Below are 23,645 nucleotides of genomic sequence, written 5' to 3' on the forward strand. Positions count from 1 at the left end.
GATTAAAAAATCTAAAAGTGCAAAATGAAACGGCATCACAAACAATTAATATCTTTTGTCATTTCAAAATCAAAAAAGAAAAAAGAATATAAGTAAAAAAAAATTGTTAACATTTGTTAGTATGTTCTTTTCTTTTTATAACACATACCGTAACACGTTATAATCAGTAAATGTCCTTATTGTGTTATTTGTTGGTAGGCACCTAAGACATTTTGATGAGATCAAGATAAAAATGTTGACAAAACACAGAAGAAGTCATTTTTCGAGTTTGTTTTAAAGCGGTTGCTTCTACTGTACGTTTCATGTATTTAAGAAATGAATAGCAAAATGAAAACAAAAAATCACCAAACAAAGTACACCAACAACACCACTGCATCCAAAGGAGGAAGAAACAAAAACAGTCCAAAATACACTACAAATAACACTACAGATTGAGCAAAATTGACCTCACAAATAATTGGTTGAAGTGAGGTTTTCCGAAATGAAAAATAAAAAAAAATATATTCATTTTAGTTGAAAAGGTATTGGGTGCAAATAACGAAACGATTGCCCTGATATTGAATATTTATTTACATAATGAAGAATGGTTTGTATACACTGGCAAAAATGCCACACATGTGTACATGCGTGACACATGCGTTTCACATGCGTGTCACACGCATGTGAAAGAGACGTTTCATGCCACGCATGTGACACATGTGTGAAAAACACATGTGATACGCATGATACACACATGTGATCATGCGTTTCACATGTGAATCACATGCGTAAGGAAATACACCTGTGATACATGCGTGATTACTACATGTAAAAGGCATGGTGCCTGTATTAAATATTTTTCAAAATGTCCTCCTATTTGTCCAATTACCATGATTGTTGACATGTTTCTCAGTTCTCATGTGAATTACATGCAATTTCTAACACATTTTTCTAACACATGCGTTATACATGTGTTTTCTCTATATATACACACGCAAAATGAAATTAAGGTGAATTGAGCATCAATCACACAAATTCACAGTATTTGAGCATATTTTAGATAAGTTAATGCTAATCTAGTACACATTCTATTTTGATATATAAATATTCTTCTTGGTCTTGACTATGTGTTCATACTTCCATTATATTTTACTTTCTTGATCCTAAACAATACAAAAAATATTTATCTATCAACTCCCAATATCTCCAATGCAAGAGATAAGATGCAATAAAACAAAGAAGGCAAGCAAATATCCAGGTCACCTTAGTTCACTCCTAGAATTTTTTCGGTTATGTTCAAGTCTCAATACTTTTTTTAAAAGTCATGTAAGGATTGGTGATTCATTTATAGAATATGTATGCACTAATGTATATTTCATTTTTAATATGTATGTACAAGTCATTTTGTGGTTATCAGCCATGAGACAATCCAATCCCATTATGGAAATAGTCTTACTTGCAAAAGATGCCAATTTTTCTTTTGAAAGTTTTGAAGAAAAAAAGTATTTCACCCTGCCACATATTCCTGTGCCTGTTTCAAGCCAGGAACCTTTTCAGTGGTTGTCTAAGTCTCATCCTAATAAAAAAAAATAATTAAAGAATTTGGTGTTGATGGCAGCTCTTTGATTGGTATAGACTCTGGTTAATTAAGTAGATCATGACATTGTTTAGACACCTGTTCATTGTTGAGGACTGTATGTTAGCACCTTAATGCCTTTCATGTGTTTTTGTTGTGTAGCTGTCTGATTTATTTATACCTCATATCTCATTGTATTAATAAACTGAAATAGAAAGTTCTGTGAAATATATTTTGATATACCATATTGAAAGTCTTGCTGTTATTTACAACCATTTCCTTCTTATTTCATATATCTATTTCAGTTTTTCATTTTAACACCAATCTTAAGGTTAAGGCAAAAAGAAAACAAAGTTGACAAACAACAGGCATATACCATTAGAAGATCTCAAAGTTTAGCTGCACAATAAACTAAAAATTCTTGTTATTTCAAATATTTATATAAAAATCAGTTTAAAACATGCATTTTCCATTTTTAGACTGTAATTGTCATGTTGGCACAATAATTTGAATTTGAATTGTATTATATTCTGAGAGTACTTGTGGTTGAAAAAATATACACGATATTTAATTCCATGTGTTTTAGATTTCTTGAATAAACCACTCCCATATAATGACTACATGTCTGTTAGTAATGTTAAGAGTTCTCTCCTGCATGTAATTGCTGTAATTGCTATTTGTACCCAAGGCTTCCTTCATACATTTGCACTTATCCTTCTAAGATGTTGCTTGAATGATAAAATCCTGTAATACATTATCAGCCATCAGACTCTTGGAATACAGTTGCTGTAAAAAAAATAAATAAACTGTAATCACAGAGATATGTCTCGCTTTTTAGTAATTTCGATAATGCAAATGTTGAAATTAAAATAGCAACACTTTAACATGTAAGATTTGCAAATATTCAAAGTCAATGAACCATGACTAAAGGTACATGGCTAAACAATCTCCATGGAAATTAGATGTGCCAATGCTAATACAACGCATACCAAATACCATTGACTTATCATAAGTAGTTCCCTTTAAAAAACCTAAACACAAACTAATACATGTAAACTAAGAAAATTTTAGTCAATAAACGATAACTGAGGGGGGGGGGGGGGGGGGGGGGGGAATAATCTCCATGGTAATGAGATGTGCCAATGCTAATACAACTGCATACCAAATAACATTGACTTACCACTAGTGGTTTCCCATAAGCCGACCTAATCACAAACTAATACATGAAAACTAAGCAAAAGTTTCAAAGTCAATAGACCATGACTGAGGGGGCAGGGCCAAATAATCTTCATGGAAATGAGATATGCCAATGCGTATTTAACTGCATACCAATTATCATGAACTTACCACTAGTTTTTCCCCATAAACTGACCTAGTCACAAACTAATACATGAAAACTAAGCAAAAATTTAAAAGTCAATAGACCATGACTGAGAGGGTGGGACCAAATAATCTCCATGGAAATGAGATATGCCAATGCTTATACAACTGCATACCAATCATAATTAACTTACCACTAGTGGTTCTCCATAAACTGACCCAATCACAAACTAATACATGAAGACTAAGCAAGAATTTCAAATTTAGTCAATAAACCATAACTGAGGGGGCGGGGCCAAATAATCTCCATGGTAATGAGATGTGCCAATACTAATACAACTGCATACCAAATATCTTCGACTTACTACTTGTGGTTCACTATAAACTAGACCTAATCACAAACTAATACATTGTTGACGCCGCTGTCGTCACCAACGCCAGAAACAGCATACCTATGCCTCGCTTTTTGACTCCGTCAAGCGAGACAAAAACAGCATTTTTTTTTGTAAAACATACATCAAATATTGGATTACCAATCAAGCAAAAAATGATAACATCAATTTAATCTCCAATGATTTACCAAACTTACATATATATATATATATATATATCGTGTGAACAACTGGAGTGGAATATAATAGTTGTTGTTTATCATATTTATTTTTCGTTTAATGTCTTTTACGTAAATTGGAATTGTATTACATCTGTAATTTCAGGACCTTTAATAGCTTGCTAGATGCAGTATCAGTTTTGCTCATTGTTGAAAGCTGTTCATACAGTGATCTATAGTTGCTAACATTCAGTCATTTGGACTCTGGTGGATAGTTGTCTCATTGGCAATAATACTACTTATCCCCGGCTTAGTATATTTCTAGGAGTTTGATTGGTTAACGCACTTCGTTACAAAACCCATAGCCCCTGGGTGTTGCTAACCCATATCCCCGGACGTTGCTACCCATTACATCGGGGAACTTCACGCCCGTTTTCCTTAGTTCCATGGTTGTTCCTTACATACAATGTATCGAATTATGAAGATTGTCCATGATAAAATTGAGAATGGAAATGGGGAATGTGTCAAAGAGACAACAACCCGACCATAGAACAGACAACAGCAGAAGGTCACCAACAGGTCTTCAATGCAGCGAGAAGTTCCCGCACCCGGAGGTGTCCTTCAGCTGGCCCCTAAACAAATATATATACTAGTTCAGTGATAATGAACGCCATACTAAACTCCAAATTGTACACAAGAAACTAAAATTAAAAATAATACAAGACTGACAAAGGCTAGAGGCTCCTGACTTGGGACAGGCGCAAAAATGCGGCGGGGTTAAACATGTTTATGAGATCTCAACCCTCCCCCTATACCTCTAGCCAATGTAGAAAAGTAAACGCACAACAATACGCACATTAAAATTCAGTTCAAGAGAAGTCCGAGTCTGATGTCAGAAGACGTAACCAAAGAAAATAAACAAAATGACAATAATACATAAATAACAACAGACTACTAGCAGTTAACTGACATGCCAGCTCCAGACTTCAATTAAACTGATTGAAAGATCATGTCTTCATCATATGAACATCAGGCACAATCCTTCCCGTTAGGGGTTTAGTATCATACCATCATAACATATATGAGAAGAACATAACCCGTGTCATGCCAACAACTGGTTTTTAAATAAATGTGTTTAGTGCCGATGCAAAGACCCTATAAGTGAATCAATATTAACGCCAAAATATGCAATCTTTAATGACCTGACAACAGTATCGTAACTATATCCCTTCTTAATAAGTCTATTTAAAGGTTTTGTTAGCTTCAGAGGTGAATACTGACATTTTTGTGCTTTATAAAGAATATTTCCATAAAAAATTGGATGTGAAATACCTGAACGTATAAGAAGTCTGCATGTTGAGCTATATTTACGAATGATGTCCTTATACCGATGATAAAATTTAGTAAATGTTTTGACTAGTTTGTGAAATCGAAAACCCTGGTGTAATAATTTTTCAGTAATACATAAATTTCTCTCGTTAAAATCTAAAACATTGTTACATACACGAGCGATTCGTACAAGTTGAGATATATAAACACCGTAAGATGGTGACAAGGGAACGTCACCATCTAAAAATGGATAATTAACGATAGGAAATGAAAAATCATCTCTTTTATCATATATTTTAGTATTAAGCTTTCCGTTAATGATATAGATATCAAGATCGAGGAAAGGGCAGTGGTCATTGTTAGTATTAGCTTTATTTAAAGTAAGTTCAACAGGATAAATTTCTTTAGTATACATACTGAAGTCGTCATTATTGAGAGCCAAAATATCATCCAAATATCTAAAAGTATTATTAAATTTGTGTATCAGATGTTGTTTCGATGGGTCTTTGCTGATTTTTGTCATAAATTGTAACTCATAGCAATACAAAAAAAGGTCCGCAATAAGTGGTGCACAGTTAGTCCCCATTGGAATTCCGATGACCTGACGATATACGGAATCTCCAAAGCGAACAAAAATGTTATCTAGTAAAAATTCAAGGGCATATATAGTATCAAAGCATGTCCAATTGACATAGTTTTTTTGTTTATTGCTACTAAAAAATGACCTAAAAGAGTTTGAACATATATATTCACATTCTGACTTTTTAAATGCCCATTTAATTAGGTGTGTGAATTTTTTCTTAATGAGAATGTGAGGCAATGTGGTATATAGGGTAGAAAAATCAAAACTTTGAACAGATTCAAAATCACCAATATATGCATGCAATTTATTAAGTACTTCCAACGAGTTCTTGACACTCCAAAAGTAATTAATTCCACTATTTTCGAAGGCCTTATTTGAACAATTTATTATCAGGTTTTTGATTGTACCAAGTGTACTGGTAAGAAGAATAGACAATTTAGTAGTGGAACAATGGCTTGAAGACGAAATGAATCTATATTTGTAAGGTGTATGTCTGTATAATTAGATACTTAATCCACTAACGATTTTATCTTATTATATGTCGCCTTTGATTATTTGCACTCATTTTAGTACATGCATCACTATGCTGCCACATTGTCAATGAATGGGACTACTGACCTAGCTTTGCAAATGACCCACGTTGACGTCACGCCGTCTATGATGTAACTCTCACAACATTGAGCGCCAAATTCGACCCATTCCAGTTTCTCTGTCTCCGGATTGAAAACGTCTTATATTTGACTACCTGTAGGGTTCTACCAAAGGTTGTACCCTACACCCCGTAAAAAATATGTCGAATTCCCAAATTTCAATATAAGATTTTTATAAAATGAAAAACACGTTGCTTTTACGTTACACTTTGTGGTCGAATTTCTCTAAAAATGACAAGATTTGGACTAAGACCGGGGATAAATTTGTTATATGTTCATATCCGTAGATATGGATATTTTAACACCCTTCAGTACCCTGTACTTGGATACTTCAGGGTGTTAAAATATCCATATCTACAGATATGAACGTAGATAACTTATAATATTCTCATTTTTATCAACATAAATTACCGTAATAATGAAAACTAACTCTATTCATGCATGTGTACTACACATTACCTGTATATATAATATATACTAGAATACTCCGGGACATCATGGTGTTGTGACTGAAGCAAAGTACCTTAGCCTTATTTTTAGCCTGAATTTTAAGATTTTTCGTTTTGTCATCTAATAATGTCATGCTGGTCATTAGGTGCACAGTTTTCTCTGCTTTCAAAATCTTTCTTTTTGAACCCTTCGACCCAGAACTTGTTAATTATCTGTAGTAATAATTATGTGGAAAACAAATGGGGCTGGAATGGTGTAATTTTTAATCAACACCATTGTCCTATATATATTATATAAGTTATAAATAAAGTTGAATTCTTTGAATCGTCATTTTTATGTCATGCCGGCTCACAAATTGGACCTTGTTATTTTAGTATTATAGATCTAGATTACTAAGTGCTTGTAGAAACACAATTCCTCATTTTTCAAGCAGTGCAGCTTGATACGACCGCAGAGGTCGAACCCTGAACAGTTGGGGCAAGTATGGACACAACATTCAAGCTTGATACAGCTCTGAATTTGGATTGTTATTAAATATTTGACACAGCAGAGGTTTCTGACACAGAAAGAATGTGGTCTAAGAACTTGATTTTTTTTTAATTTACCTATTATGGTCCAATGTCCAAAATCAAAATACATGGTTAGATTCAGCATATCAAAGAACCCCATATATTCAATTTTTGTTAAAATCAAACAAAGTTTAATTTTGGACCCCAACTTGGACAAACTTGAAAACTGGGCCACATAATCAAAAATTTAAACACATGTTTAGATTCTGCATATCAAAGAACCCCAAGAATTCAATTTTTGCTAAAATCAAACTAAGTTTAATTTTGGACCCTTTGGACCTTAAAGTAGACCAATTTAAAAAACAGGACTTAAAATTAAAAATCTAAATACACGGTTAGATTTGGAATATCAAAGAACCCCAATAATTCAATTTTTGATGAAATCAAACAAAGTTTAATTTTGGACCCTTTTGACCTCAATATGAACCAATTTGATAGCGGGGCCCACAAATAAAAAATCTAAATTCATGGTTAGATTCAGCATATCAAAGAACCCCATATATTCAATTTTTGTTGAAATCAAAAAAAGTTTAATTTTGGACCCTTTGGACCCCAACTTGGACCAACTTGAAAACTGGGCCCATAATCAAAAATCTAAACACATGTTTAGATTCAGCATATCAAAGAACCCTAACAATTCAATTTTTGTTAAAATCAAACTAAGTTTAATTTTGGACCCTTTGGACCTCAATGAAGACCAATTTAAAAAAGGGGGGCCCACAAATAAAAAATCTAAATACATGGTTAGATTCAGCATATCAAAGAACCACATAAATTCAATTTTTGTTGAAATCAAACAAAGTTTAATTTTGGACCCCAATTTGGACCACCTTGAAAACTAGGCCCATTATCAAAAATCTAAATACATGTTTAGATTCAGCATATCAAAGAACCCCATATATTCAATTGTTGTTGAAATCAAACAAAGTTTAATTTTGGACCCCAACTTGGACAAACTTGAAAACTGGGCCAATAATCAAAAATCTAAACACATGTTCAGATTCAGCATATCAAAGAACCCCAAGAATTCATTTTTTGTTAAAATCAAACTAAGTTTAATTTTAGACCCTTTGGACCTTAATGTAGACCAATTTAAAAAACAGGACCCAAAATTAAAAATCTAAATACACGGTTAGATTTGGCATATCAAAGAACCCCAATAATTCAATTTTTGATGAAATCAAACAAAGTTTAATTTTGGACCCTTTTGACCTCAATATGAACCAATTTGATAGCGGGGTCCACAAATAAAAAATCTAAATACATGGTTAGATTCAGCATATCAAAGAACCCCATATATTCAATTTTTGTTGAAATCAAACAAAGTTTAATTTTGGACCCCAATTTGGACCAACTTGAAATCTGGGCCAAAAATCAAAAATCTAAATACATGTTTAGATTCAGCATATCAAAGAACCTCATATATTCAATTTTTGCTAAAAAATCAAACAAAGTTTAATTTTGGACCCTTTGGACCTTAATGTAGACCAATTTGAAAACTGGACCCAAAATTAAAAATCTAAATACACTGTTAGATTCGGCATAACAAATAAATAACTGTGATCAAAGATTTTACAAATCTAATGCGCCATACTGTGCAATTAAAGATTATTGACCCCCCACAATTTCTTTTTATCCCCCCCCCTTTTTTCCCCAAAAAAATTCTTTCCCTCAAGATATGGTCATAATCTCAATTCAAATTTCCAATGGAGTTGGCAACCATAATTACCCATTTAAATTTACCATAGTGCTAACTTAATCTATTTTATAATAGAATTAAAAATATAGTGTCAAATCTTTCATATGGATTTTTTTGTAAAAAAAAAGATGCAACATTTGCAGATATTTTTACTGGTCTTCCTTTATAAATATGCATTTCTTTAAACATAATTTAAAAGCAGTGTAAGGGAAGTAACCAAAACGTTGTTTTTGGATTACCTCCCTTACACTGTTTTAAATTATTCTTATTGTTCATTAACCATTACTTTATACATAATTTAAAAGCAGTGTAAGGGAGATAATTTCAATGATGTATTTGATTTATCTCCCTTACACTGCTTAAAATTATGTTTTGTACTAAAGTATTTGTCCATTAAACAGGACAACCTTGTTTTTCCCCCTTTTTTACCCCTAATTCCTAAACGGTTTGAGCCATAACCCCCCAAAGCAAATCTTAACCATCCATTTGTGGTATGGAAACTTGTAGTATAATTTCAGAGAGATCCATATACCGTACCACAGTTATTGTCTGGAAACTAGAAAATGCTTATTTTTGGCCCCTTTTTGGCCCCTAATTCCTTAACTGTTGGTACCATAACCCCCATAACTAAAGTTAGAGTGCGAAAACCAATGTGTCTTCGAACGACGACAACGACGCCAACGTCATACCAATATACGACCACAAAATTTTTTTGCGGTCGTATAAAAACTGCATTTTTCCCCTATGTTCTATTTTTAAACTAGATACCCTAATGCTTATTATGGCCAAGTTTGGTTAAATTTGTCTCTGTTGTTTCAGGAAAAGACTTTTTTAAAAGATAACAAAAATTTACGAAAAAATTGTTAAATTTGACTTTAAAGTGCAATAACTCCTTATGGGGTCAATTGACCATTTTGATCCTGTTGACTTATTTGTGAATCTTATTTTGCTGAGCATTATTGCTGTTTATCTCTATTATAATGTTCAAGATAATAACCAATAAATTGCTTTGCTGAGCGCAGCTGAGCGCAGCTGGATATGACCACAGAGGTCCAACCCTGAACAGTTGGGGCAAATATGGACACAATATTCGCGCTTGATACAGGTCTGAATTTGGATTGCAATTCAATATTTGACACATAATAGGTTTCTGACACAGAATAACTGTAGTCAAAGAACTTAGAATTGGTTATATGATTTGAATTTATATTCAAAATTTTGCTTTTGTGTAATACACTATGCTGTTGCGAATTGACCTCCATCCCCTTTTAAAAAAAAAAAAAAAATTTGAAGGATTTTCTTTTTGATTTTGATTTCTGAAATCTTGAGGAGAAAAAATTGTCCCCCCCCCTTTTTCCAAAAAAAAAAATCTTTCCCTCAGTTATGGTCATAATTTCAATTCAAATTTCCAAGATGTATTGGAATTACCTCCCTTACACTGTAATTTGTACTTAAGTAATTGTCCATTAACCAGGACACCCTTGTTTTTTCTCACTTTTTTGTCCCAATTCTTAAATGGTTTGAGCCACAACCCCCCAAAGCCAATCCTAACCATCCCTTTTTGGTATGGAAACTTGTAGTATAATTTCAGAGAGATCCATACACTGTTCCACAAGTTATTGTCATGAAACTAGAAAAATGCTTATTTGGGCCCCTAATTCCTAAACTGTTGGGACCATAACCCCCAAAATCAATCCCAACCTTCCTTTTGTGGTTATAAACCTTATGTTTAAATTTCATAGATTTCTATTTACTAATACTAAAGTTATTGTCCGGAAACCAGGTGTCTTTGGGCGACGACGACGACAACGTGATACCAATAATTTTTGTGGTCGTATAAAAATTGAAAAAAAAATTCTTAAAATTACCAATTCAGGGGCAGCAACCCAACAACGGGTTGTCTGAAGCGTCTGAAAATTTATCAGAGATAGATATTCACCTGATGAACATTTTTACCCCATGTCAGATTTGCTCTAAATGCTTTGGTTTCAAAGATAGAAGCCAAAAACTGCATTTTACCCCCATGTTCTATTTTAAGCAATATTGGCCATCTTGGTTGATGGCCAGGGTCAACGGATACATTTTTTAAACTAGATACCCTAAGGATGATTTAGGCCAAGTTTGGTTTTATTCGGCCCAATAGTTTCAGAGAAGATTTTTGTAAAAGTTAACGGACGACGACGGACGCCAAGTGATGAGAAAATGATGCAATTAACAGCAAAAGTAGGCGAGACACTGGGTTCTGCGGAACCCTTACGATTTTTTTGAAATTGCCTTGGAATTCAGTATTTTTGTTATACCATTTGGAAATTAAATACTGTAACAAATACATACCAGTTACATTTATATATACTGTAGCTATAGGATCTCCTCAATATCTAATCCTGTTGTTAATTTCATTTAAACATATAATGTATATAGCTTCCCTTCCACTTACATCTGAGGAGCTAATTCTGAAAATTAAAATTCCTGTGATTATCATATAAAATCTTAACCTGATGCAGTCTGCTTTCCAATAAGAATAAATTAGGAATACAGTTATCACTTGGCAAAGAGAGAGAAAACAAGTGATATTTTTATATTATAACCAATACTGCACATGGTAATTGGAACATCACTAGTTTTCTGGATTGGATTGTTGCTCACTTTGTCAGGATCTTTTACAGCTGACTATATACTAGTAGTATGGTTTTGTTCATTGTTGAAAGTCATACAGTGACCTAAATTTTTTTACATCCTCTTTGACTAATGGAATGTTTTCTCATTGACAATCCTACCATACATTGTAAGACCTTATTTATAAAATACTAAAAATTTCAATCTGTGACAATAACATTTTATTAATTAAATAAGGTAATCTGATCAACATTATGAAGCAATTTTCAAAACACTCTGTCATTGTCTGACAGCGATCAAAGTAATTTTAACTTCTATGACAATGTACAATGATGTATATATGTGCAAGACTCAAAACTAAGTATTACAACTAAATTCATACATATATCCATATACATTTACAAGGTACTTAAAAAATCAGCGAGACTGATGCATAAAATGAAGGTTAAAAAAAAATACTTTTGTTGGATCCTGCATCATAATTATTACAAGTTAATGAAGGCAAGTCATAATCATTGAGTACATGTACATTATATTTGAACTTAAAGTAAAGGATAATCTGATTAGTCTCTAATCAGTAATGAAGCCACACAACACTGTGTGATAACAGTGACATATAAGTCTCCCATAGATGCACATACTATTATTTTAGGTCTTTTGTATATATATGTTTAAGGTTACTTAGAATTGGCTGTTGACATACATGTACATGTACACATGGACTGTCAGGCTTAAAATACAATACAGTTATCTACTTTCTAATGCAGCATATTAAAATAAATACCATTTAACAAATATTTTGCATTGTCTTTAGCAACTAAACAATGTGACGTCATATGCGTACTCATGATGTCAAACATAAAATTCTAGAAGTACATTTTATTTATACCTTTCGTACGCTTCAGAATGGTTTCAATGTTGACAAAAAAAATGGAGGACCTTTCACTGGACTGAAAATTTCAAATAGTCCAGGACCTTTCATTTTTAAATGCAAATTTTATGTAGACCAATTTGAAAACCTGGCCCAAAATAAATAGACAGCTGCACCATGAGCACATGATACACCAATCGCTTATTCAAAGAATAAAGTTCAATAACTTTTCAATGTCATAATCAGACATTCATGAAAAACTAAAGGGAGGTTATCTTAATAGATATAAACCAGTCACCAAAGTTTCATGATAACTGCTCAAAGCATTGTCTGAAATATGAAAATCCCCCTTTTTTATGAATAAAATCACATAACTCTGAAACATAAAATCTAAAATTAATAAAAACCAAAAGGGAGCTTATGACAATAAATATAAACAATTCACCAAAGTTTTATGAAAACTGCTGTAAGCATTTTTGAGTTATTGTCTGAAAACTGGAAAATCTCCCTTTTTTAAATGAATATAACCCCACAACTTGGAAACATAAAATCTTAAATTTATAAAAATCGAAAGGGAGCTCATGTCAATAGATACAAACAAGTCACAAAAGTTTCTTGCCATTTGGTGAACACATTTTGAGTTATTGTCCCAAAACTGGAAAATCCCCATTTAAAGTTTTTTAATGTTTTTTGGATATCAGCAACTTTGTCAAACATACATGGAATTTTGACATGGAATTAGTTATATCTGCACACAAGAACACACATTTGTATGTGTTTTTTCTGCATAAACATGTAATTCATAATTTATTAAAACTTCCGACATAGTCCCATTGTGCATCTCTTTTTTATGCCCTTGTCGTAACGGAGGGGGCATCAAGTTTTACACTTGTCTGTCTGTACATCCTTGCATACTTGCATTGAGAAATGGGTTTTATACCCTTTTGATATATTGAATATTTTGACATTACACAGTCATACTTTTCTTAAGACTGCATAAAATGACAAACTGTGAAACATTGTTACACTAAATCTGTTGAATGTAAACTGATAGATATTTTAGTTTGGGAAGACATGTTTTTTGCACCTTTTTTATTTAAGACCTATTGATGAATCCAGTCCTTTTTGGCTAATTTTGAAAGTTGGTTCTTATGTTGTTTGCTGTCTGCCATTACTGTATGTAGTTTATATTTTTCATCCTTGTAGGTTACTTTATGGTATTGATTTTGTTCATTGTTTAAGGCTGTACATTGACCAGTAAATGTTTACATCTTTGTCCTTTGGTCTATTAATTGATAGTTGTCACATTGAGGATCATACCTCATCTTTTTATATTTATATGCTAGGTCATTGAAAAAGCTCCAAGGATACAACATAATTTAATTGTTATATATTTGCAAATTCATTCTGATAATGCAAAAACATAACTTGATTGACTTTTTTTCTTATTTTAATGTCCAGAGGCAAATATTTTATGTATTCTAAACGAGAACAACTTATCATGATCAATTAATAATATAGGCCAGTCTGACAATGCTTGTTTTAGACCCTTTTTGGTCTCATAATTCCTGAATGGTTTGGGCAAATACCCCCAAAATGAAACTTAACCTTCTACTTGTGGTACAATTTCATAGCAATTAAAATACTTATAAACAAGTTATTGTCCTGAATTTAGAAAAATGCTTGATTTGGGCCTTTTTTGGCCCCTAATTCCTACACTGGTTGAACCATGACGCCAAAAATAATCCCAACCTTCCTTTTGTGGTATTGAACCTTTAAATCTAAATTCATAGACATTCATACACTTAAACTGAAGTTATTGTCCGGAAACCAAATGTCTTCGAACCAGTTGATAGCAATATACGACCTCAAAACTTTTTTGCTGTAGTATACAATATGGTTGTTCTTTTAAACATTTTCATAAATAATCTAAAAGAAATGTAGACCAGTTTGGGATTGCTTGCAATGCAATTTTCATTACATTAAACAATATATATTTCCACGGAATAACTTCTGTAAACCTAAATTTTAATAGCACTTACTTTCTAACTCATACAATTCAAAGTGACATTATTCCTGTATAAATTGCCAAATAAACGGATCACCGATGTAATAATAAATCTTAATTATAAATTTAATACTAAACAGAAAACAATGAACTTGCGGAAAAGATGGTATACCGCCAACAAAAGATGCAAAGGTTTTATTTCTTGGTTTCCTTAAACTGACCTCATCATGAATATCAACAATTTTTTTACGACTATGCCTCTATTGAAAACAGCATGCCTAAGTCACAGCTTCATAACTGTTGTGGCTAGACAAAAAAGAACAAGCGATTAAGAGAGCTTTGCATGCTTTCTATAAAAATGACCTGTAAAAAAAATAAATTTGTCACTTCTAACATGGATAATTTTCGAACTTGCCCACAACATTACAAGAATCAAACTTTAAACTCTTTGACCTCAAACTTTTAAAAAAATCTTCGAAACTGCATGTACAGAGCCTGACAAGAAAAAATTATTCAAACATAGTTATCATTTTCATTACATACCTCTCATCACAAAATTATTCATTGACTACTGCTCCTCATATCCACATAAATCAATAGGACACTCTATGACTCCACTATATAATCTAGAAAGCAATGCCTCAAATGAATTCTGTCCTGTTGCTTAGCTTCTCCTACTTCTCAAAGTAATTGTACTTTCGTTGAAAAAGCTAAATTAATAATGTTTAATAAAATGAAGTTATAATACAATGTATCTGCCAAAATTGCCTTTAATATTTTGATCTGGCAAAATTGGCTTGCTTTGATCTTTTAAAACTAGACCAACAAACTTTCCCTGAAAAAAAAATGACTACAAAAAAGTATTTAATCATTTTATCAATGTTCTAATCCATCATATAAATTCCATATGACCCTTGAATGAAGGGATGAACAAAAGTGATTACATGTACAGTATATATTACAGGATCTCTGAATCTGTCATGATTTATAATGCCAATCTTTGGGGATTAAGTTATTAATAATCATGATACTTTGAAATTTTAAGTCATTCAAAGTTGTTTAAATTACACCAAAAGTTGGACTATTTTATATAAGGTAGTATCTGAGAAATGGACTAAACCAGGCAAGGTTTGGTGGTAAATACATTGTACATGTACAATGTACTTTGTTTTTGGCTTTGAACTAGGTGATAGTAACTGGGAGTACTCTCAGATCTGAACTTGGTCTTTTTTGTTGTGGGGATGTGTAAGTACCCACCACGTCTTGTGTGTGGTTTTGTTAGATGTCTTTCTACTTTGTATAGATCTGACGAGTTAAGTAAGCCCTTTTCACATCAATATACCAGGTTAGGAGGTGGGTTCGGCACCACAAACTACTAGTCTAGCCCCACCCCATCCTGTACATATTTGTATGTATGTGCCTGTCCCATGTCAGGAGCCTGTAATTCAGTGGTTCAGTTTGTCGTTTGTTGCTGTGTATCATATTTTGTTTTTTTTGTTCTTTGTTTTGTATATAAATTAGTCTGCTAGTTTTCTTGTTTGAATTATTTTACAAATTTGTCATTTTCATTTGGGGTCTTTTATAGCTGACTATATGGTATGGGGTTTGCTCATTGTTGAAGGATGTACAGTGACCTCTAGTTGTTAACTTTGATGTCATTTGATCTCTGATGGAGAGTTGTCTTTTCTCATTAGTGTAAACAAGATTTTATTTTGAAAATAATTAGGTTATTTAAACATTACAATATGACAGTTTTATTAGGATTGGAAAACAAGTGAATTTTCACGGACTTTTACCAATTCCTCTCTTTTCTCATTGGCAATCATACTACATTTTCTTATTTTTATATTTACATTACGTACATGTAAAGTAGATCTTTCATCTTCTGGAGGTGTCCGATTCCTAAGTACATGTACAACAGGGGGCCCTAATTAACAGCATGATTTTGAGTCGGCTAAAAAACAATCAGATAGATTATGATACAATCAGGTTTCTTTGCAATTATTTTGCAAATAACTAAGCATATGCAAGAATAAAGTTATTTTCCAATAAATACATAAATTAAATAATAGTAAATAATGAATCTACAATTATATTTTAAGAAGTGAAACATCATTTAAATTCAATAAATATCATATATTAAATTTCAATTTTTTATTTTAATTCTGGGTAGATAAGTTTTCATTTTTTTAAAGTACATGTAGGGCGAGTTGGTAGACCTTTATCTGTTTATAATATATTTATTATATATTATCATGATTATATTCATTTGGATTTTACCCAAGTTAGGCAAGTTGCCACTGTTGGCAGGAGTACATTGTATATTTAACAGGATTTAATCCTTTTCACAAGTGGGGCGATTTTTTTTTAATGTGGGGCAAGCAAGTTGGTATGAAGGGAGCTACCACTTGATTTGGTGGGGTGGGGGGGGGGGGGGGGGGGGGGGGGGGGGGGGGGGGGGGGGGGGGGCTAGGATGAAAATGTTATGAACAGTTATCCTGCATTGTTTTTAGTTGTAATATCTGTCCTGACAGTTTATTATTCATTCTTTTCGGTCCTGGCTTTAATTTTTTACTCAGAACTCCTGTCCCGCATTTTTTCAAATTCCGTCAAAGCCCCCTCTCCCATAAAAATCAAATGGTAGCTCCCTAAACAAGAGTGGAGCGATTTTAAAATAATGGGGCGTTTTGCCAATTGCAATGGGGCGAGTTGACTTGCTTCCGTTTTTGCCAATCTTTGACTGATTTTCGGGTTTATACATGTATGACATGGATAAAGTCAAATGGTTTTTCGTGAAAAGTATAGCACTAGCATCTTCCTAAAAATGCGCATGATTATATTTACATTTCATTGCGCTTTCCAAGTACAATAAGTTGGTACGTAATCCATCAAAACGAAACACTTTCGTTGCGTTGACTTTCATTCCCCGGATTCAGTTAATCGACAATGTAAGTTACTAACCCATTTCAATATATCTGTTTATAATAACTTTTTGATCCATCAGTTTGAAAAATCAAAGGTTTTTGTATCAACTATCTGACTATCTGTGTCCATTCTTTTAAAACATGAATTCAGCAGCAGACGAGCGTCCATGGATTTTGCGTCATATAATAAAAACGACAACGGTGAAAAGATTTCCGGGTTTCCGTATTCGACGTGCCAAGCTTTCGTACATCATGTTTACGTATATATATGAGAGTTAGTCTGGAATCAAGAATGGGGATTTAAATAAGGACACAAAAAAAATATATAGATAGTTGAAAAGCAAAAATATAGAAAGAAGGATCATAGAGAATAATTGAGTATACTTAATTATGACTGAGAATCATGCAAAGACATTATTCTCAGAGCATATACATGTCTCTGGAAGAATTGAGAATAAAAAAAACTAAATAAAGAATATTCAATCATTTATATATTATTTATAACTCATTCACATTTTGTTCCATTCAGAATTAAATAACTCTGCTGAGGGGGGCATGGGAAGTTTGGAAACTGATTGACAAACGATAATTACTCTAAATTCTAATCAGAGGAGAATTAAATGTTAGACAGTTAGAGTGTAATAAATAAAATATAAACATATATTTTTCAAAATGATGTCACAGAAAACACAGATTTTTTTTTATTACTAATAAGATTCTGCAATTTGAGTATCTATGTCCAACAGATGTCAGTGAATTAGAAATTTTACTAATCTGATAGACGTTTAGTTAAGAATCTGTGACAAGTTCTTTTGTAATATTATTAGGAAATTGCCTACCGCCTCCTTGATTTAGAATTGCATACTCTTCAAGATTAAGGTAGCCTACACAAATAACAGCCAGTTTTGGACTTGATCTTTTTGGCCAAGGTTAAACAATATATTTTGTTTTATAATTTTCAACTCATGAACTATGCAAATATTTTTAACACTATCTCCTCATGATATTCGACGAAAAGCTCACCAGATCTTATCTTCACATGTTTGCCAATATGGCGAATCAAATCAAAGTTTTACTTACTTAATTTCAAGTTGGCAATTACATGTATACTCAAACCTAGGTTGCCACATGTTGAGCAGAAAGTTCCTAACTTTATCATTCACAATACTTGAGTTCACCCATGTATTTTGGAGGTTCGTGTTGCACATGAAGGCGGATTTAGAGCACCCTGCCCCTCCCCTTTTTGTGGCAAAAATTTGATCTATTATATCGGGAATCACTGATGCATGACTAGGGAGGCCCCCTCTTTAGCAGTCAGTTGGCCCCCTTATGAAAATTTCTGGATCCGTCAATGGCACATCCTTTAGTTTTTATGTAATGTTTAGCCCAACGGTTACTGGGAATTTCTGTACAGTATTTCATACCAAGGTTGTTTGGGTATCACAGTTTTAAAATGTTATCACCGTTGATCCAATAAACAAATCCTTGGTTGATCTATTCTTAAACAACTTCTTTCCAGTAGTACCCTCACAATGGTATTAATGACATTAATGCCTCCAACCTGGGACTATTATGGAGACTATTATACAATAGTCCCAGCTCCAACACTGATCATTGATATTTATGTTCCCCTTATAAATAGAATAGAGAAATTGAGGATATTTGTTCCACATTTTATGAACTTTGAAAAAACACAAGCACATTTAACTTTTGACACCACCTGCGGGCAAGTGCCTGCAGGACACTGATGTGGTGGCACGTGGGTGGTGGTAAGTCAGTGGCGGATCCAGAACTTTTCATAAGGGGGGCCCGCTGACTGACCTAAGGGGGGCCGCTCCAGTCATGCTTCAGTGATTCCCTATATAATCAACCAAATTTTTCCCACAAAAGGGGGGCCCGGGCCCCCAGGCCCCCCACCCTGGATCCGCCTATGTAAGTTTATAACCGCCGTTACAGTAAACCCCTCTCAACCCACCAAATGCTTGCTTGAAACACAAGTAAAATATAAGCAGGTAATTATATCCTTTGCTTTTATTCCACACCAAAGATGAAGGAATGTATGATAAAGTTATAATGGTATATTATTCTGTACATTGTATAAGCCTAAAAATTAAAGGGACGAAAGTATGTAGTGACTATTGTTTGTCGTGATTTAAACACGATAATAGTGTTGCTTTCCCCTTTATCTTACGAGCCGTATTGAACAGGACAGACTACCTCAAACACTCTGAGACTTTTCAAGTACTTTCTATATGCTCATGTGTATTATATTGTTAGCATAGTTTTGTACTTGGACAGATAATCAGAATGGTCAACAATCAAGTATTGACAATGTTAATTGGTCACGTTTGTTTGAACTACCAAACCAGGTAATTTTTTAATTTACACTTGTACAACCCAATGTCAATGTTACATACAATCAGTCAGTTTTGTAACACAAGGGGTTACAAATAAGAAAATACTAAATAAAATATGCAAATTTATAACTTAGTTCCATAACTGTATGAAGCACCTAAGACTTAAATATATCTACTGGGTGTATCTGTCTGTCTTTTGTCCAAGATAGTTGGCAGATATATAGGAATAAAAAGAGATGTAAGGTTATTGTAACACACCTTTGAGAAAGTTATTCAAACAATAATAACAAAAACACAACACAACACATCTAGATATTCCAAGTTCTAAATCATTTTTTTTCAAAGTGGTGAAGATCAAAAGATCTGCAATTAACACCAAATTCTCCCAATATAAATGCATGTACTTCTTTTACCTGTGTATATGTATTAAAAGAAATACCAATGAAAATCTTAATTAAAATAAATGTTTAAACTTTTAATTGTTCAAATAAGAAGAACATTTTATGGAGGAAGGGGGATGATTCACAGAATCCCCTGGCCTACTCCCTTTAGGAATTATATATAGAGAGAGACTTTTTACAAGTCTAGTCTCACATTTTTTTAAGGATCCTGGACCCATATCTGACAATTATTGCAATTTTATTTACTTAGCCTTTTTTTACTGCGATTATTTTCCTAAGCTGATTGGATAAAATACCATTTATTATGGTGACAATTAAGGATAATCAGGGGCTGATCCAGCCATTTTTAAAAGGGGGAGGGTCCCAACACAGGATAAAAGGGGGGTTCCAATTATGTTTCCCCATTTAAATGCATTGATCATTCAAAAAAAGGGGAGTTTCATGTGAAAATAATTTTTTTAAAAGTAAAATAAGATTTTCAATGGAATATATGTCTTACAAGGTATTAGATGTTAATAAACAAGTTTTAATTTTGATGTTAATTTTTTTCAACTTGGACACAATTAACTTTTTTTCATGTGAATTTCACATGAAAAATTTAAAGTAAAATTCACGTGAAAAATTTAACTTGAATTCACATCAACAAAATTTGCCTGTATAACACATGCGTTACACATGCGTTTGACTATACATGTGTTACACATGCAAATATCGCATGTATCACATGCGTTTTCCAACACATGCGTGACACAGGTGTTTTTCTGACACATGTGATTCACATGCGTGTGTTACGCATGTGAACGCATGTGTACCACGCATGATTCACATGCGTGGCAAGAAACATGCGTATTACGCATGTGACACACCTGTGACACATGCGTTTTTAGGTACATGCGTGACACATGTGTGGCATTTTTGCCCTAGTAGTGCATAATCATAAATCAATTTTTACATTCATAAAATTGTTCCACTTAAAATAAAATTTCTTCCAACTAAACATAAAAGTTATTTATATTCCAAGACTAGCTTCGTGTTTTATGTCCTTGTAATTTACTATGCAGCAACATAACAGTGTGGCCCTCTGTTTCCTCTGTTAAGTTGTTTACCGTTGAATCTGAACGTCGAAATAATCTTTTAAAAATTCTATTTACTTTGTTCCATCCCTGATACCCGTTTTTTGTTTTCTCGTTTGGCACACTCATGCTGCGTGAAAACTGTCTTCCATTATTTTTCTGTTTAATCAATGCGTCGCTATCGCTCATAGTCCGACAAAACTCATTTTGTTTTCTTTGGACTCTGTAAATAGTGGATTCTTTAAAATCGTCAAATATAGTATCTTGAAAACATTTGCTTGAGCATTGAACTTTTTCATACGACACCATCTTTTTATTCTTTTTTTGCTTATAGTTATTGCAACATTTTTTAGACGCAACTTCTTTTCTTGTGAAACTGGTAGAACGTATTCTGAATGTTTCAGGTTGTTCAGCTCTCCTATTTCCCAACTGTTCCAATAGCATGTCAAAAACTTCTTTGACTGCGTTGTTATCTTTTGCAGAAACCTCTATAAAACAACCTCCAAGGTTCTCCCTGTAAGCCCATTCTAATGCGGCAAAGGTTTCAACCTGCCGTTTATTTTCTTCGTCAAGTTTATTACCAACAATTACACAAGGTATACTTAGATTATTTTCCCGAACAGACTTTATTTCATTCCACAGTTTTTGTACCTCTTCAAATGACCTGCTATCGCAGATTGAGTAAACAAGAATGAATCCTTCTGCCTTCGAAATATATATTTTACGCATTGCAGGGAAGTATATATTCCCGGCAGTATCCATGTAGTCAACAAATCTTCGCTTTCCATTAATATCATATGGTTGAGGATAAATGTCTTCAACTGTCTCTTTGTATATGCTCGAAAATCCTCGATTCAAATATTGTTGTAGAATTGAACTCTTTCCTACTCTTCCTGATCCAAGAACGGCTATTTGAGATCTAGACTGTAGTTCTGCCATTTCAAAGAATGAGCTGATTTGTTTCTAAGACAAACTGGGTATTTGCTTCTTCGAAAAGGTTTAAATAGTCACAAAAGACTTCATTTAAAGGTGTAAATCGGATCTTAATTTTACACCAATCAATGCTTTCAAATTGGAGCTATGAATAAACATAATAATTGATTTTTGAAGCAGAATGTTATTGTTTATTTATCTTAAGTTTGACATTTTATCAATGTTAAAAAAATGAAGCTTTTAGATATATATCAAAATGATAAGCAGGTCCTGGCGTAAACATAACTGCATACATATAGTATAATTTTGTTGGCATCAATATCAAACAGTTTTGCAAGTATCGCATGTTAGTTTAAATTGATTTGCTCTGTTTCAATATATTGGTAATATATAATTCTATGTATTCGTTGCAGATGGAGTTTTCTACGTCTGTCAAGGACTGAGAAATTGTGAACTACCTATCGTTTTGTTCATACCCAAGGAAAAATGGGTATCTGTTGCCAGTTTGGATTGTAAAATACCAAAACACAGTAGGTCTAAATGCACATTTTGCGACAGGAATTCATGTATAAATGAAACAAAAATATGTGGTTACTGTTATCATTACCATTGTTTTACAATAACAGAATATAGCTTTTGAATCATATCTTTTAACTTAGTTCAACTCTAATCATCAAAAGACAAATCAAGGTAAAAACAACTAAGGGAGTCGCATGAACACCAAAAGGAAGGAAATCGGGTGCGTCGAAACAGATTGTCGCTCTTATCAGCTATACAGAACTATAATCAACATGAATGAAATTTCAACTCCTTCAGGAAAAGTTGACCTTAGATGAATTTGGTTAATTTTTTTAGGTCAAGTTTTGGTCATATAGCTCTTCAACTGTTATTGGTCTTATAAATCCTTTACCTCAAATATGCAGCTTTAAGCGTTCTTGATGAAGGTAAATACAGAAAAGCGCTTTGGACGCATGGAATCTATAGAGTGTTGTTTTAATTCTTTATGGATTAATATATTTCAATCTGTAAGGGAATAGATAATTATATGTGTGTCATATCTGTCAGTTGTTCTACTTTTATAAGAACAAATAGATAGTTCAAAGATTGTAGCCTGTGATCAAATTGGTATTACACCAAAAAGAGAGGCGAAAGATATCAAAGGTATAGTCAAGCTCATAAGTTGAAAACGAACTGACAACACCATGGCAAAAATCGAAAAACAACCTAAAAATATACAATTGTCTACAAAACACAACAAAGAAAACTACTAAAGACTGAGCAACATGCTGTCATGTTTAATGTTATTTATATATCATTGGTATATATATATATAATAAATTATCTTATACTAGTAATTCATGTCAGTCCTCTGAAAGGACAACTTGATATATGAACAATATTGACTATTAATGATTTTTTTTTAATACAATTATATAATTGGCTTTGTAGAACGATAAGCAATGAAATATTTTTTCGCCAGCGGAAATTCAGTAACCTTTCTGTTACCCAAAATGGGAGTCGTTTGGGTATATACAGGGGTCTATATTTATACTGACTTGCAGATTTGATTTGTTGGTTTTTTTCAATTCTCAAAACAATACTTCAATTAATTCATCTAATATTATCTAAGTAATAAGAAAATCAAATGATAGTTAATTCTAAAGGTATGTGTCACAATACGAATCAATAATATAATAGATAAATGAAGATATATAAGTCACGTATCAAACATAAACTAAAAGAACTAGCCAAGGAAT

The 23,645-nt window shown here is 32.9% G+C and overlaps 2 long non-coding RNA genes across 3 annotated transcripts in view; one reads left to right on the top strand and one right to left on the bottom strand.

The window, feature by feature from the left end:
- LOC127724427 (uncharacterized) overlaps window positions 1-23,645 on the top strand; it is a 311,014-nt gene that overhangs the window by 169,354 nt on the left and 118,015 nt on the right. The window lies entirely within an intron of this gene.
- On the bottom strand, window positions 1,974-17,521 carry LOC127724423 (uncharacterized). 2 transcript variants are annotated; one of them, XR_007992496.1, is made up of 5 exons: window positions 17,162-17,521; window positions 16,063-16,154; window positions 14,744-14,910; window positions 11,040-11,158; window positions 1,974-2,341 (listed from the first exon to the last, which is right to left on the bottom strand). It is a non-coding gene; the product is annotated as an uncharacterized LOC127724423 (long non-coding RNA). The 2 variants fall into 2 exon arrangements; XR_007992498.1 differs by lacking the exon at window positions 17,162-17,521 and adding an exon at window positions 16,481-16,639.

The sequence above is a fragment of the Mytilus californianus genome, unplaced genomic scaffold (assembly GCF_021869535.1).
Source record: "Mytilus californianus isolate M0D057914Y unplaced genomic scaffold, xbMytCali1.0.p SCAF_1, whole genome shotgun sequence".
NCBI classification, from domain to species: Eukaryota; Metazoa; Mollusca; class Bivalvia; order Mytilida; family Mytilidae; genus Mytilus; species Mytilus californianus.